This window comes from Anoplolepis gracilipes, chromosome 12 (assembly GCF_047496725.1).
Source record: "Anoplolepis gracilipes chromosome 12, ASM4749672v1, whole genome shotgun sequence".
NCBI lineage: Eukaryota > Metazoa > Arthropoda > Insecta > Hymenoptera > Formicidae > Anoplolepis > Anoplolepis gracilipes.
The window spans coordinates 5,769,686-5,788,517 of record NC_132981.1 but is presented as its reverse complement, the minus strand read 5'-3'; the positions used below and the strand labels follow the sequence as shown (position 1 = coordinate 5,788,517).

The following is an 18,832-nucleotide window of genomic DNA, read 5'->3' as shown; positions in this document are numbered from 1 at the left end:
GCACAATACGTTATTAAATTTTTAAAATTAATCTCAAAAGAGAATCCTTGTATGAAAGTTTTATTCCACATTTTCAATTTATTTTTTTTTCATATAAAATTACCTTTTGTTGTAACTATTTACGAGATATCATATATGCGAAAAATATAAAATAAGATTAGTACTATATTAAAATATATTATAAAACACAAGTATTGAAACATGTGAGAATTTCAGTTTAATATTATTAATAAATAAAAACAATGCATTTTAAAAAGTAATAACGATCCTGTCTTCAATTATTCTATCTTTAATTAATAAATAGATTTTATTTTTTAGCAAGTAAAATTTTGCGGTTAGTGATACAGCACACACACACACACACACACGCACACACACACACGCACGCACGCAATTCGGCAAATTGTTGGTTACGGCATTCCGTGAATGTAAGAACCGCTACAAAATATCAGCGCAATTTAAAAGAAAACAGTCGTAAAAGAACGCAAAGTTTTTCGTACGTGTGCAAGGGGAGTTTTAAAGGCGCGCCAAGAATGGCACGGGTAAATGCTCGGGAGTCTAGTGGGAAATAAAGCTTCCGCTCGCGAGTGGGAAAGAAGAGAGTTCCGTAAACGGGAACGCGAATGGAGCACGTAATCTCCACGCGTCCGTGGTTTTATATCCATATCCATATCTCTCCGCGCGCGTAGAGAGCGCGATGTTTTACGAATCACCGCGCGTGCACACGCTCATACATACGCACACACGCACACACACATATGACCAAACTTGGGCAAACAGCCCGAGAAAATTGCAATTTGCCACGTAGCAGCTGTTGTCGTAAGTGGTCCCATAGCAACAGTGTATTTGCTAAGCAAATGGCCAATCATGCATATCTAAGGAGGGTCGCGTCTGCATCTCATGCATTATAGAGACGGGCTCTTCCACCCAGGCGCTCTTACGAGCGCGGTAGCGCCTATTCCCAACAACTAGATACTAACTTCACGCGCCCGACCCCGGCGCCTCCTCTAATATTCTATTATCAACGACATCTTACCGCCTGAGGATCGAATATCCCTTGTGATGCGCCACCGACAGTTGACGAAAAATTGACGCTACATGTATTCTAGCGCGGCTCCATCAATACTTGCCGAATTTTGACATTTGCATTTAATCGATCCCTAGTCGTTCGATTGATCCCTGTCGATCACTCTCAAAATCCGCTCTTCCTGCATCGTTAATCGCCATTTCAGCGCTGACGAGACACGTAAAGAAGATTATATTTTTTTTTTATTTACGCAACAACGAAGCTAAATATTTTATGCGCGAGAGTAATTATAAATAAATTTTTTTTTCACCAGAGTCATATTTATGTTTATGCATCTATACTTGCATACACTTGTAGTCGTCTTTAGCGACGCATTATCCCGACACAACAAGACTCTTCTTCCGCCGCTATGCGCGGCAGAAAATTCAGGCAAAAAAAAAAAAAAAAAATATTCGCCGTAATGCTACAAAGAAGTATCAGGTATTTGCCGATGGAATTTGGAACTTGTATATATGTAGAAAGGCTCTTGATCGCTTTCCTCGCGATGTGGCCCTTTTACGTTCGCGTAATCCGCTTCGTCGCAAGAGACATAACTCTCTCCGTCTCAAGATCGTTTCGCCTGGGGAGAAGCGAAACGAATCCCTTCCGCGCTCTTGTCGTTTGTCGTTTATCAGCTCAACGAAAAATTCCCGCCAACTATGCGAATGTCAACAACAATAATGAATCGTCGACGTCGCTGAATAACCTCGTTACACGACGGAAGCGCATAAAGGTCGCGGAAACAATACGGGGGAACGATAGGGGCACCCACCTCCGTTTGAGGACTCCCGCGCGTTACTTCCTTCCTCTCTCTCTTCCGCATATACTCCATGTAATTATATTACTCTTTGCTACTCTGCGTTCGTATCCTCAGGGTAGAGAACCACTTCCCGATGCGCCGCGTCGACTAAGAGAATTACATCTTGTTTCGACCGTTATCGTGACGTATTTTCCTATCGCAACCGTGTGTCTTTTAGAATATTTGAGATACTTTGAAAGGAGGGAGGGGGGGGGGGAATCAATCAGCGAGATGCTGTCATTTCTCACAAACAAGGATTTAGATAAATTGCAAAAAATATCGAGTATAAATCTACAAATGTTTTGTAAGAAAAAATTTTGTAAAAACTTTACTCCGAAAGACGAGCGATAGTTAAAGGATGCATATTTAATATACTAAACAAAATCGATACAACACCTCTACATTGCATATATTTTTCAGAATGATACGTTTCTACATGAGAATATCCAATCATGTCAATGAATGTATAATCAAAAAAGCTATCTCTCTTATTTATAACTGACAAATAATAATGAAATAATAATTCATATTTTTACATGTCAGTTAAATTTTAGTTTATTTGAAATACATAATTGATATAGAAATTTTACGATATAGAAATAAATATTTTACGTATATATATATTTCTCGTTAAAATTTCAACTAATCAATTAAAGTAGTTACCTCTCTCATTACATGAGTAGTAAAATATTATATCTGAATGTTGCTTTCCGGAATTCCTATTTATCCTATTTATGTCCTTTTTGCAATTTACATGTTTGTTCATATTTCATTTGAATTATGTTAATCGATTTGTTTAGCATTAAAACAATAATTATTTTCAAAATATATACGTATTTGTCTTATTTTTGTGATTTCTTTTATATTATATAATTTCATTCAAAATAATAATCATAATTACTTGAAATTATTATTTGAAATAATGCAAAAAAAATATAATATTAGAAATGGTTAATTCAAAATTTGAAATATGATTTCTATAAAATAATTCTTCTACAGAATTAATACATTTCAACTATTATTTCAAGTAATAATTTCAATTATTGTCTCTAAAATAAACATTTCCTACGCGTTTGGGTCTATCATTTTTAAAAACTAAAATGTTCCAATAATACTTTTTTTTATACGACATACACTATGTGAATGATCATTTTCAGTAGAGTACATGTGAAATATATTTCTATCTTTATGTGTGTATGTACCGTTAACGCTACATGTTGCTATAACACTTGCAACAAAAAAGGTTTTGATTTATTATCGTTTTTAAAGTGCCAATTTTTTTACAAATAATAAATACAATAAAATAACATTCAGTGATTTTTATTCTATTTCTCAAGTGTGTATATATTGATGCAAGCGATTATTATCATCGAACTCTGAATTATGATTGATATCTGATGTAATATTCCTACGCTTATATGAAGTAATTGGCCATGCTAATTCGTTTTGATTATAATAGCTACCGGCATTTAAAATTTATCTCTGAATAAATATGATCGCTGTAGCATGAAAAATCGTTAAAAATGTTCATCTTATATTTACACGATTTAAATATAGAACTCTTAAAGGTCGAGTCATACAACAGATTTCGCATTAAAATTCAACATTTCTTTCTAAATATGAAAGAAAAGCTAAATCTGATAGTAAGACAACTAAATGTCATTTCCTTTTGTAGAAAAAAAATATGATAAAAACATCGCTCGTGTTTTCCCCGCAGGAAGATGGTAAATCTGACACTTCATCGCGCGGCGAAACTTGCAGCGATACTTTGCACCTGTCTCTTGTCATAATTTTAACGGATTGTGTCCAGCAATGACGTGGCAAACCTATACAGGCGACAAATGTACAGCCTGCCAACCGCTCTCGTCGTTCACAGGCCACCGCATCCTCGCAGTGTATACGCGACTTTATTAGATTAAAATGCAATAAAACTCAATTACAACTTCATCAACTGCAAATTACCGGCTCTCACTTCGCCGGCATCGTAATCCACTTATCGGGTGTGTCACGCGAACCGGGAACGAAATCACGTCCGCGTGACGACCTGGTGCATGCTTGTGTAGAACGAATCGTGCACTTGCGAATTATTAACGTTACAACGAGATAGTTTTGCAAACGAGAAGGGCTAAATCACGTCCACTATAAACTATAAGATGTTGTATATATATATATATTCCCGAGATTCTCTCTTAAACACAAGGCGATCTCATTGTGTTCCCGGACAATAATGCGCGAAATGTTCCGCCGTGTGTGAATTTGTGAATGATTCATGACAACATTATATATTCCCTTGAAAACTGGATTGCGCGCGGCCGTTACGTCACTTTTAGCGACCTGCAAAGACCTTCTCTCTTTTTTTGTTCTATCTCCTTTCAAAAGTGCAGGCCGGGCGTTGCACGCGCGCACGCGTAGAAAATTTCATTCGCGTCCGTTCCGTTTGCGACTGAGGGGCATAGTAACATGTATCCGCAGTATTATATTATGCAACGACCTATGTATGCATTATTTAATCCATACCTGAAAAGTCGGCAGCGGCAAGAGATCGTTTCCATTTAATGGACACCATGTTCCTCCGTAAGAGCTGCTCTTCGCGCAGTCATGGTGGTTATAACCACGTATAGAGACGACGGATCTCTTCGTGTTGCTAAATTAAGCGTTATAATTATTTTGGCTATTTAACTTTTCTAGTAATACGAGATGAAAAAAAGTTTTCATTTCATCTCATGTATAACCGAAGAATCAAGATTCCGACTCGTCGAAGGGAGGCAATAACACGCGGTTGAGATTCGCCACGCGATAATGAATGCACGTGGTAACCTTGCTCGTGGCTAACCAATGCTATTCAACTTTTCGACGCGAATGAGAATGTTAATCCGGAGAGGATCTTGGACGATAGCCAACGATTTCCTTTCTCCCTCTCTCCCTCCCCGACAATCCAGACTCGTCGATGCATATAAAAGAGAAGGTGGCGAATCTATATGATCTTAAACATTCCATAATTTTTCATTTTACTTCTTTTTCTGTTCAAATACGATAAATCAATAGAATTTTTCTAAAGAAAGGAAAAAAGTTTACCGATCTCATCAACTGATAAAATGTAAGTAACTAATGTAATAACGCCTCTATTTTAAAATATCATATTTTGAGTTTTGCCAGAGTTATTCTGCGTTCAATAGTTATAAATAATACAGAGTTTAATAATACGAAATTTAATTATTTTTGGAACCCGAGAGATATCTAACCGCTGTAACCTAAAAAAAGAAAAAGAAAGAGACAGCAGAAACATATCGCACACGTTATTAAATTCTTGGGTTCGAGCAGAAACAAAACGAGTCAATTACAGAATTATTTCTCTCATCACTCATAATTTGACTATGCACGAGATTTTTATTCCGCCTGCGAGTGTATTCAATAATATCGCAGTCTTTCTCATATTATTTGCGTAATAAAGCGATACATATATATATATATTACACTATGTATTACAGTATAATTTTTCACATGCTCTTAATTAATATTGAATGCGATATACCTTATATATTAGCGCTTACGATGCTATCGTCGCGCGTATAAAATTGATTCAAATTTAGTCGGAATATGAAGCAGGTAGAGAGAGATATAATATATATATATATATATATACACATATATATATCGGTTATGCTATATGTATTACTATGTAAATGCGCGACCGTCCGATACGGAGCTGGCTTTTACGAACCGTCATCGGATGCATCCGGACTGCGTTGTTGAGGATTAAAGCAAATTCGATTACGCGTGATGCGTATTCATCTATCGCGATTTCTGTTATTTTTCTCGGATAATATTTTCCTGGATAAGCGAACTCTCGAAGAGGATTGTATCCCAGGATTTGTATAAAACACCTACTCAGAGGAAACAGGAACGGGAAATATTCCTCGGGCCATTGGCCATTACCGTTTCGCCGAGTCCCGCGACTCGTAACAACGCGATTATCGGAATTGCGTAGATACCATCGCCGAAATCTCATCCATCTTTTCCACCCCGGCGACGCAACAGCTCTCCTCCTCTTTCTCTTTCTCTCTCTCTCTCTCTCTCTCTCCTCGTTTAAATACGCATTCGGTTGCATAAACCGCGGTTCAGAAGCCACGCCGAGGAGAGGAAAAGAGGACGCATTCCTCTCTCTTAATCCCTCTATTAAAACGTAAATTACCGAGTGAGATAAACGCGGATGGCGCGATTCGGTCGCCTCCCCCTGGCGAGCAACGAACGAATTGTCTCCCATACCTGCCGTCATCCTCCTCGCTTTTTACTCCCTTCTCCGCCCTCAAAGACGTTGCATCGAATAATGCGCAATTAAAGTTTTAATCGAAAACTTGAAAGGTTGAATAAGAATGGCGTTAAGCGCGGTGATAGTCGGAGTTCTTCGCCCGCGTGGGTTCCGGTGGTGGCTGCCTCGGGTTGGCTTGGCTGGTGCAGTTACATCGTTAAGGGCGGGTGGGAAAACTGAAAGGGCTGCGTCGTCACTGTCGACGGTGACGCAACGAAACAAACCGCGGAAATGCGGAAAGGACGGAGGACGATTACGACGATGACGACGACGACGACGAACCACCAACAGCGGCGACCGATAAACCGCTCATGGTTTCCGCATCGTGATACAATAGACCGGGGGAGGGTTTAGGTCCCGGTTTTAAGCAGGCTACCGACGCTAGAGACTCCTAGTTGGAACGGCGAGCATCAAGTTTGCACGCCGTGCGTATAATGGCGTTATCGAGAATTCTATTGGGTCGACGCACCGCACGTTACAGCGGGTTCGCTTCCGAGATAATCGCGCCTGGATCAAAGTGCATGCCGCGCTCGCGCTGCCCGCCTCTCCCACCCCCATCGTCTCCGATGTACGACCGTCGTCCTAGTATGGTAACGCGGTGGGGTGTGCTCGATGAATCCGCCGTTTTAACGCTTTAATGAGCAACGATTTCCCAGCGCCAATTATTCAAGCTCTCGCTAATGCTAATTACAACTTTTTTTATCTGTCCATGTCTAATGCACGTTTTCTTCGGCATGAGTTGCAGAGGTACACCAACATCAGAAAGACTTTGATAATTAAGAAAGAATTCTGAAACCTCTCTCGGTTTTTATATATTCCTCTATACCTTTAATTTAAAAAACTGTTTCTAAAGTCCTAAAGAAACCTTATATTTATTTTTTAGGAATACTAATTTAAATATATTAAAGTTAGTATTTTGCTATTTGCAAATAAATTAATATATCAAATTATTGAAGACAATTAAATTTTTTCTCTAAATATTTAATAAAACAACATAAAAAATTTTAAAAAAGTGTAAATATAAACTTGTATAAAATATGATGAACAGAATTTTAATTCTTTTATATAAGAAGTATTAAAGAATTATAAATCTCAAATAAAACATGCCGGGAATATTTTACATATATAAATATATTATTATAAATCTTTATTTGTAAAAGGTATACACATTTAACAGTTAAAACTCTCTTTCCTCATTTAAGTAATCATATCTCTCGCCCCCATGTAGCGATGGCATTTTTAAACAATAATTCTCTTACGCGCGCGAATATTATAAAACATATTTAATTAAACCACTACTAACTGGTACACTGGATAATTCCTAATAATTATTTCTAAACTTATAATAGGCGATAGTATATCGATATTCGAAATATAAAGAATTCTTTGCTGTACAAATCTTTTCAAAGTTATTAAATAAAATAGTTAATATATCGATAAATAAAGATGCAACTACTTTAACAATAAGTAGTGAAACTGTCGATTTAAATTACCAATTTTCTCTCTTTTATAAAATTTCCATTATAGAACAGGATTTAATTATCGAAGTGATGAATAGCCTTTAATTAATTTCCAGAGTAGAAAATACTTGTGAAATGCTCTTTAAATGTCAGACAAATATAAACTATTAATTCATTGTATTCAGCTCTATTAATGGATTACGAGAAATCAAATTCCAATTTGTAGCATAATTAAATGCAAATTTATTACTATAATATATATATTATTCTAATTCACAAATTATTCAAATATGTATGAGTAAATTAATATTAAAAATACGAATGCTAAATCAGCATTTATATTTTTAATTTTAATTTCAAACCAACTGCTTCTAAAAAATATTTAAAAGAAATCGTAGATAAAAAACTTATATAAAAAATTACTTACTGATTACGTGCGCTCCTTCTCAAAAAGATAATATAAGTAAATTTGTGAAATTTCAAATTTTTATTAAATATAAAATACTATATATATATATATATATATATATATATAATAGGAAGTTAATATCGATTTGATATCAAATTGTTTTTCATATTAACCGAAATATCTCTTACAATTAGAATTCCGAATTTATTACTGATAAAATATAAATATAATAATCAAAAATATTTAGCATTAAATTCACAAGAAGCAAAAAGTGATACAATAATAAATAAAATAATAAAATAATAATACAGGAAATGTTTTACAATACAAAGTTATAAACTCAAATGTTATATATAAATTATAAATTATGAATATAAATATCCCAATTATACAAAACAACGTTCAAAATAATTAATATTAATAAAATATCGGACACAATTAAATTTTTTTAGTACCAAAATCAAATAAAAGCAAACCAATTAATTTATTATATTTGTATTCTTATGTTATATAGCAAGCTTTTGTCGTATGTTTGATCCATTTTTCTAAACAATGAACACACACAATAAATTTGGCATTGATATATTTGGAAAATAATAATTTAAAAAAAACATTTTAATATCAAAATTGTACTGCAACATTTAATTGCATTACAATTTATTTTTATAATGTTATAGGCGGTTATAAGCTTTATATAGCACAAGATAAAAAAATAGTTAAAAATTCTGATTGCGAATATACAAAGTTATAAACTCGAATGTTGCGTATAAATTATAAATATAGAGCCCAATTATATAAAACAACGTTCAAAATAATAAATATATTAAAATTGGACACAATTAAATTTTTACATTCTTTTAAAAATAATATTTAATAAAACATCATCAAATTAAATAAATTTCTTTCAAACTGTAACCTATATATAAACGTGTATAAAATATAATAAACAGAATTTTAATTCTTTCATGTAAGAAGTATTTAAAGAATTATAAATCTCAAATAATACGCTCTGAAGGTTTTACATGTATAAATATATTATTATAAATATTTTAAGTATATTTTTCAAAACAGTAGCTAGAATATTTTACACTATTTTGCACGAATATTTTGCACGATGACATAGTGTTGCAAAAATGAGCAAAAACATTTTTACATAACAAGCATTTTTAATTTTAGATAACAAGTAAATTAACAAGATTATAAATTGCTCACCTCACTAGCTTTTGCTATTACCCGACGTTATCCTGATGCTTTCTCTTCCTCTCTTGTTGTTTGATCGTGAAAACACGGTTAATTACGGTTAATATCGCGCGAGCACGAACGGAATACAACGCACGACACTTTGCACAGACCTCCAACGTTAATCGCACGCACTTGTTATATCGCGTCTAAGGAACGAATACAAGATTAACGGCAATCCACTCCGCACTCGAAATTGTGTAGTCAACTTGGCATCGTCACTGGTCACGACAATGTTAAGGTCATGACAGCTCTCTTAAGCTGGCAGGATCAAATCAGCAAAATCAAATAGGACCTAATGAATTATTTAGTACTTATTTTGTACTATTTTGTACCACCAAAAATAATTTTGTACCCCATGCCAATTCAGAAAAAAAACATGGCGCTGCTAACTTAATATTAAGTTAGCAGGACCACAATTTTTTTTTAATTGGCACGGGATATAAATTTATTTTTGGTGGTACAAAATTATTTTTGGTGGTACAAATTAGTACAAATTCAGTACTAATCAGATCAATTTTTATTTTTCATTTTTTAATGTGTTTTATTACGATAGTTGAATATTAAGTTAGCAGGACCACAATTTTTTTTTAATTTGCACGGGGTAAATTTATTTTCGGTGGTACAAATTTGTACAAATTCAGTACTAATTGTATCTGTTTTGTTTTATTTATTTAAAAAATTTTTTTCTTTTGGTCCTGCTAGTTTAATATTAAATTAGCAGCGCCACGTTTTTTTCTGAATTGGCATGGGGTACAAAATTATTTTTGGTGGTACAAAATAGTACAAAATAAGTATTAAATAATCCATTAGGTTCTATTTGATTTTGCTGATTTAGTCCTGCCAGCTTAAGAGAGCTGATATTCTTACGTGTAGTTTATCAAAAGAGTTAATCAATTATGTTAACAATTGCTAATTATAAAAATTATAATTAGCTAATCGTATTTTAAAGAATAATACGGTATATACGAAGTACGCATACCTATTCCTTCGAATGTCGCCATACATAAGAGAAAAGCAACAACGCGCTACGTCTGTAAAGGTCGAGCGCCGAACACTGTGTGACGATGTAAGATAACAAATTCCTTATGCCTATAAAATAATATACGTAGGTATACCGACTATCCTTTGTAAAAAATAGTGACGCGTCCTTGTTTGTATCCTTGGTATGCGTGACGTAGGAAGACACGGCATAGGACATAGTGGGGGAAGGCAAGTGGGGGAAAGGACCTATTCGACATACGTTTTCAGATTTCCTCCGACTTGCATGTAAATGTAATTTTCCAATCATTTTCAGATTAAACGTATAATATTCGACATACGTTTTCAGATTTCCTCCGACTTGCATGTAAATGTAATTTTCCAATCATTTTCAGATTAAACGTATAATAATATACAAATTAGGTCTCTTAAGAGGAATTGTACCCCCATTCTCAAATTTTTGTCGTAGGATCAGAGGTTTAAGGGGAAGATTCCGGACCGAAAATGTCGTAGGATAAGAGGTCCGACTATATCGTAATAAAAACCATTAAAAAATGAAAAATAAAAATTGATCTGATTAGTACTGAATTTGTACTAATTTATACCACCGAAAATAAATTTGTACTCCGTGCAAATTAAAAAAAAAATTGTGATCCTGCTGGCTTAATATTAAGTTAGCAGCGCCACGATTTTTTCTGAATTGGCATGGGGTACAAAATTATTTTTGGTAGTACAAAATAAGTATTAAATAATCCACTAGGTCCTGCCCATTTGATTTTGCTGATTTGGTCCTGCCAGCTTAAGAGAGCTAATTTGTATATTATTATACGTTTAATCTAAAAATGATTGGAAAATTACATGCAAATCGGAGGAAATCTGAAAACGTATGATGCTAAGTATGTTTAATTTTTATGATTTTCATCATATCTAGTATCTAGTTGCAATTCTTATTTCGAATATATCATAGCAATACTTCTCGCGATTTCCATTTAATATTATTAACTAATTTTATTATTTTATTACGGGCGATACATATTTCCCTAATAATAATCTTTAAATATACCTTAGATGCTTTTTCATACTTTGGATTTTTCGCGAATTGAGATGATGTAATATATTAAACATTTTCAGATTGAGATAATACGAATCGAATGATGAAACGAAAAATTGTAATACACTCATTTATTAATAAAATTAATTTGAAACTCAAGAACGAAAGGTGTTGTAAGTAAAACTAGTTTTACAAAAGAATCAGATAGATCGTATATCGAAAGCTACTGACAATGAGGTAGAAAAACTTTATTGATATAAACGACATATGTATCTCAAATACGTACTTGTTAACTCTCGAGCGTTGGCTGAATAATAATAATTTTTTCGTCTCTCTGCTTTCTGCGCGACGCGGCGCGGTGGTCCTTTCCCCCACTTGCCTTCCCCCACTATGTCCTATGCCGTGTCTTTCTACGTCACGCATACCAAGGATACAAACAAGGACGCGTCACTATTTCTTACAAAGGATATTCGGTATACCTACGTATATTATTTTATAGGCATAAGGAATTTGTTATCTTACATCGTCACACAGTGTTCGGCGCTCGACCTTTACAGACGTAGCACGCTGTTGCTTTTGTCATATGTACGACGACAGTCGAAGGAATAGGTATGCGTACTTCGTATTATTCTTTAAAATACGATTAGCTAATTATAATCTTTATAATTAGCAATTGTTAACATAATTGATTAACTCTTATGAGAAACTACACGTAAGAATATCAGCTCTCTTAAGCTGGCAGGACCAAATCAAATGGGACCTAATGGATTATTTAATACTTATTTTGTACTATTTTGTATCACCAAAAATAATTTTGTACCCCATGCCAATTCAGAAAAAATCGTGGCACTGCTAATTTAATATTAAACTAGCAGGACCAAAAGAAAAAATTTTAAAAATAAATAAAACAAAACAGATACAATTAATACTGAATTTGTACAAATTTGTACCACCGAAAATAAATTTGTACCCCGTGCCAATTAAAAAAAAATTATGGTCCTGCTAACTTAATATTCAACTATCGTAATAAAAACGCTTAAAAAATAAAAATGAGTATAGTACACGCATTTAGAGTAATTTTATTATTTCGTGTTTATTATAAGCGCGAATAAATATATCCACGGACTACAGTATTTAAAAAAAATTTGCCGACAGGTTTCGATCGGATTCTCGTGTAATTCTCGTGTTTAATGTAGAAACGCTGAATTTACATGGTACACGATTGATAAATATTATAGCACAAAATAAGATTAATAAAATCACTATATTTACTAATTAAACACATTACGATGTCGCTCGATTCGAAGTCGATGCGTTATATCCGATTTATTACATCCGATGTTTTGCTAATAAACGTGAAAATATATATTTAACATCGACTTTACCATTCATCGCGATAATTTCGCGAGCCGCGTTAATAACTAATTAAGACGTTAAACGCAGTAATTATATGTATAAACGAAATTCAATATTGTAAGCATAGATCTCAATCCGAAATATGAAATATTAATAAACAATCAATTTCATGTTATTTTTGTACTTGGACTAAATAGCCTGTCATTTATCGCGCGTGTTAATCAATTATGCGATCTAATAATCGTTAATTGTAATGATTGGGAATTATTAAATAATTCCTAGAAATAATTGCTAGAATTATATATTAGAGTTTTAGACACGTTGTATATGCACATATATCGTTTAATTCTATCTCTCCGTCACGTAAACTGATCAAGATTGTACAAGCGTTGCTCGAGCCTCATGTTCTTTAGCTTTATTTATGACGTAAAAATTTTTTTGTCCACGGCTCTTTCTATCTCTCAACAATGAATTTCACATGTTCTTCCTCACATTTACTTATTTATTTATCTATCTTCGCGAAACTGTCGCATTGCATTAAATAATTATCTTTATACTTGCACATAATTCGCTACAAAACTCAAGATAGAATTTTAATTACAATTTTATGTCCTACGTCTCTCTCTTTCTCTCTCTCTCTCTTCCCGCTCCTTTCTCTTTCTAAATGTATATATGTGCGTCATATGTATATTTTGTATATAAAACATAAATATATATATATATATATATATATATATATATATATATAATGAAAATGTATATATATATTTTTAAAAAATAGATATATTTACATATATATTTACAAACATATATACATATATATTCACATAACATATATACATATATATTTCTTAAATTTTTAATTAATTATTAGTAATTGAATTAAAATTACGATTTCTACTTTGATCATTCTGTTTTAATCATTTGATTCGGTATTACTATACGTTTCAATTTATATATTAATGTGTTTTCAATCTGAAATTTATTAGCAAATTACATCTAAATCAACAAGTAAATGTGAAGTGCAAAGAGAAATATATTTGAGATAAAATATATACATATATTATATACATGTATTTAAAGAAGTAATTACTGTTTGTAAGTATTGCATTGTAATACTAATTTATAATTCTCATTCCTATCACATGTTATAAATATACATTTCGAGATTTCTACTTCAAACAAATGTATCACAAGAAATATTTGTTTCAATAAATTAATTCTTGCGATTGATGACTCTCATAACGCGTACCGAGGCGACAACTATTTATCAAAACAAATAATTCTCGCGATATATTTTAGTGTAAAATATTTCAGTACATATTGTTTGCGATTTATAATTCTCTTTCAAGTATTTCTTATAAAAGAACGAAAATTCTATTTATTATATTTTATACAAGTGCTAATTAAATTTAAAATAAATTCTTTGTAAAATTTTATAATTTGCTTTATTAAATATTTATTTCACAAAGAATGTGAATAAAAAATTAATTATACATTATAATTATTTGTTGAAATACTAATTAATTTTTGGACATTGTGCTTTATATAATTTTGAATATATTTCTCTTTAGAGTTCTCTTTTATATAATCTTAAAATCAAATTATTTGCTCTCGCGATATACCAGTGGAAAATTTAATTTAATCATCTTGATCGTTTAATTTATACAATAATCGAAACGTATTAAAGTGTTAGGTTGCCGTACAAATATAAAATATGTTTAAAAACTTAATTGCTTTTCTGATTTTACTATTAATATGGTTCTTAGGTTAATTATTTTAAAAAACTATTTTACTCTTAATTAAAAATTTAGTTGACGAATTATACATTCGAAAATGATACCTCTCCAAAACAATTATAATATATTTATATTTTAGTATCAAAATAAAAAGAAAAGAGGGAGCAATTAATTAAGAGAAAGATCTCTTTTTAATATATTTTACTTTTGTACGAAACAAGCAAACATTGCCATATATGCAATTCGTGTTTTTTAAATTAAATAATAAATAATAAATTTATAAATATAGGTATATCTCGAGAGCGAATAATTTGGAAATCATTTTAAAATCAAAATCGGAGGAAAAAGAGAGCACTTAATTGCATTAAGTAATATAATTTATCCTTTCAGCGCATCGAAGCGTTTTCTCGATTGTTTTTTAAACTTATTTTATAAGCAATAAATTCAAAATTACAGCAACAATTAACAATAAATTAGCATTTAATTATGTCATGCGGTTAAATTTAATTTTTCATTGTGCCATGTTAACGGAGGTGTTGTTTCCGCTGCGTTTCATCGAACTTTTTCTCGTGTACAATTAATAACAACAGAAACGTACTCAACAAATATAACCGACAGCGACACTCTACGTATAAGAGCGCGCTACAATATCACGGCTTATTTTTAGATAATGAAATCGCGACAACGAGAAACCTACGCAACGTGTTCTCGCGTTACAACGCTCGAATATTTAAAACCGCGCGGTATCCTTTCAAGCCACTCCGCTATTTACCCGGATTCATTTTAATCACGGCAGTCCATTTGTGTACACGACGCGCGCTATTATTGCGCCGCTCGCAATTTCGCGTATCTCGTGCATTTTTAAAGTAGACGCTCATAAACATAGCTGATATCAACCATTTTTCTCCTCTCTCGCCGCGTAATATAACGTTGCCCGATAAAAAAAAAAACAAAGGCGTTTAATAACATTACGATGCTATCGAATCGCTGATAGTTTCACCGTGATATTTCTCGGCACGCTGTAGCACTCGCGCCTATGCATATGTATACTATATTACCAATACAAGATATCGATAATATATACAAATTGCTAATATAGAATAATCAATAATTTACATACGACACATATTCAAAGAGGGTGGTGGCGGGAGAGGTAGGACCAATATACATCGAACACACGCTTTACGCATCGGCGTCACCGCGGCCGCCTTTAATTAGACTCAGCCCAGCATATTTAATACGCGCGCGAGTCGCGCGTGCTAATTGAATCAATTAACTCACCGAACTTGCTGCGCGGTTCAGGGTAGGAGGGAGGCGGGAGCGCGTTCACAATATGGGGGTGGCATAAACACAGAGAACGGAACGGTCCGGTTCGATCCTTTTTCTTTTTAATCTCCTCGATTATCTCTGTCTCGCGCGACTTTCGCTCCGCGCGACCCTCGCACGAGAGTGAACGTTTATAAATAATTTAATTTACGCTCGGAGGCTCGGCGCGAGAATTTTTACCCGTGCGCCATCGTGTACGGCCGGCTACATTTTCCGCTCGTGACACCCTCGTGCACCGTTATTCGGCCGTAGTTACAATGATCACCATGCACGAAGAATCACGGTAACGAGGTGTCGGCGCGCTCGGAAGTTCGGATAGTTAACTCGCGGACTCGGCGGCGATTATAATTGGAAAACGATCGGGGGGGGGGAGGCGTGGGGAGGGGGAGGGGGAAGAGATGAGAGAGGAGGGAGAGGAAAGGGAGAGGGATTCGCCAGAGATATATCGATGTGCTCCGATAACGAGTGCCGGATCGTTGTGCGACAGCTATTGCAGGACACGTTACGCGATAGTCGTGACACTTGGAGCTATTTCTACGGATTACGCGCGACGCGTGTTTGCACCGTCGGTGGTTTTCAACCGGAAATTTTTATCGCCGCTCTTTCTCTTTCTCTCTTCCCATCGGAGAGACACGGTCGTTGACCGAATTAAGAGAGATCGACCGCGACTAACATAGGTGAGATTAAATACGGCGTATTTAAAACGTATTAAAACAGGATGGACAAAAGCATGATGCGAAAGCGAAATTTCAAAAACAGAATATAACATGTTCTCGTTGACATCGTTTAAAAGTTGGATAACGCACAGAAATTGTTGGTAGACGGTACAGAAGCGTTTATTAAACTTTCCGGGATGTCAAAAACAGTCAACAGTAATAACAAAAAAAAAAAATGCGGAATGCTGTGATATAGAAAAATTCGCATTGAATTTCTTGATGACATCGAGCTCTACATATACATATATATATATATATATATATATATATATATATATATATATATATATACAAACATACATATATAAAACTTGCGAGAAAAAAAATAATTTAGATAATATCAATTCGTTCAAATTGTACTCTTTTTTTTTTTGTAAAGATTTTCATTTTTCATGTGCAGAAACTAGTCACATGAATGCAAAACAAACGTATATCGAAATCGATACACGTGATTATCGAGTCTGGATGTTGGTATGCGAAGAGAATTTGGGAGGATTGTAGAAATCCATTTTGCACACATATCTTAATCATAGACTTGGCATACACATATTTAAAAACTTTGAACAAAAAAAAAAAAAAAAAAAAAAAAAGGAATCAAGCTCGCGAAAAATGTTTTGTAAAGAGATATTTATATTCAACGGGGCGCTCTTTAATCCATCTATATTGTCACTGACATTGTGTATGTACATATGTCGCTATACCGATGCAACGGATGAAACGGCCGGACATACATGCGTGATACGTCCAGCCTAAAAGTGACAAAACATCCCCAACGGGCAGCCGCGCCATCGTATAACATAAATGTCGAAAGCCGTCGCTCATGTAGGTCATTCGACACACACAGGGTTGCGTATTCTTTTTTAACTTTAACAGATTAGTCTTTCATGAGCCTCCGATTGATTTTCGCAAAATATTGACAATATTATTTTTAACCATTTTTTAATCTCTCAAAAACATTGATATATTATATGTTTTGTTCGTGTTATTCACAACGGAGATATGCATTCGATCTTCAAAGAATCATCCAATTTAGCTAACGTGAATATTCACGAGACATCGTCGGACTCGGCCCTCAAAAGAATGTAAGACGAATGCCTTGTCGACGCTTGAGAAAACACGTGACAGTCGAGGGGGACATTAAGTGCCACCAGTCTCCATTAATGATTAATGCAACCTAACGACCGTGCCCCTCGCGATTCGAGTAGCTCGCCGACTTTCTTGCACCAACCGGCCAGGAAGAGAAAAGAAAGCTTGAACAAACAACGCGCGCCATTCGTACTTCCACTTACCTCGGCGTGATGTCACAAAGAAAGCTCCTTCAGACCTCTCAAAAGCCTTGACGACGATGACCCGAACTTTATGAATACACGAGGGAACATCGTCTCTCTGTTCGCTGAGCGTTAACACCGGCACTGTATCCCTTGCGTCCCCTCCGTGTATCGAACGAACTTGGCTGGTTTAAAAAATGACTCGACTGTCTTCCATTGTGCATGTATCAAGGCAATTTTTTTTTTCCTCCTAACTATACGATAGAGAAAAAATGGTTGTAGAGCGACTCGATATTTCGAACGGATTCGGACGACAAGAGAGAAGAGCTATATCGCTCAACGGATTATTATTTGCCGTTATCGCCAGTTTCGGCTCGCGGAAACTCTTTACGATGGTATTTCTCGTCGCTCGATCATTCTTCCCATGGGCGAAGCTATCGATAATGCAAACTGCCACGCTCCACCAGGAAATCGGCTTAACGAACGTCTACGGGAGTGTCGAGAGTGCGAGCGAGAACCGTTTTAACACCGCTTCTATGACATATTACAGCGCTCAAGCTCACGTTCAAGCGCGACGTAACTCCCGGCATCTCCGGAAAATCCGATTTTCAAGGTTACCGTAGAAATTTTTTCCGTCATCCTTGCGCTAATCCTATTTTCAGCTAGAATGCTACACATTCGCGCTCTACTCGTTTCCATTGAATGGAAAAATCCTCGTTTACAGGAATAAATTGTAATTATATATCCATTGAAAAAAAATATCAATAACGTAACGTAAACAGAGGAAGAGAGAGAGAGAGAGAGAGAGAGAGAGAGAGAGAGAGAGAGAGAGAGAGACAGGCTTTTTCGTTCGTTCATTGGTGACAATTTGCACCACGCATTGATTGTGGAAAAGTTAACGCCGCAAATAGATACGCACCCAGGGAAACAATGTCAGGGGTGTTGCCATCGGGAACAATAAAAATAGAAAAAATAAAAAGCGCCATGGGGGTCGACTGCGAGTATATGTATACAATATATCCCTCATACCTATTATAACAGTGGCTGTGTCGAGCACGGTTATAGCCGGTATGGAAACGCGATGCTCGATCCTGCGACGAACGCGCGTATTGC

General features: G+C 34.6%; 2 protein-coding genes across 4 annotated transcripts in view; one reads left to right on the top strand and one right to left on the bottom strand.

Moving 5' to 3' along the window:
- Positions 1–9,280, bottom strand: part of M (zona pellucida domain-containing protein miniature) — a 258,694-nt gene extending 249,414 nt beyond the window's left edge. The window contains exon 1 of the mRNA XM_072903294.1: positions 9,256–9,280. The gene's annotated coding sequence lies outside the window, so the exon portion shown is untranslated. The remainder of the gene's footprint in view (positions 1–9,255) is intronic.
- The window catches only part of Sol1, a 278,403-nt gene that overhangs the window by 207,701 nt on the left and 51,870 nt on the right, over positions 1–18,832 (top strand). The gene's annotated exons all lie outside the window — the stretch shown is intronic.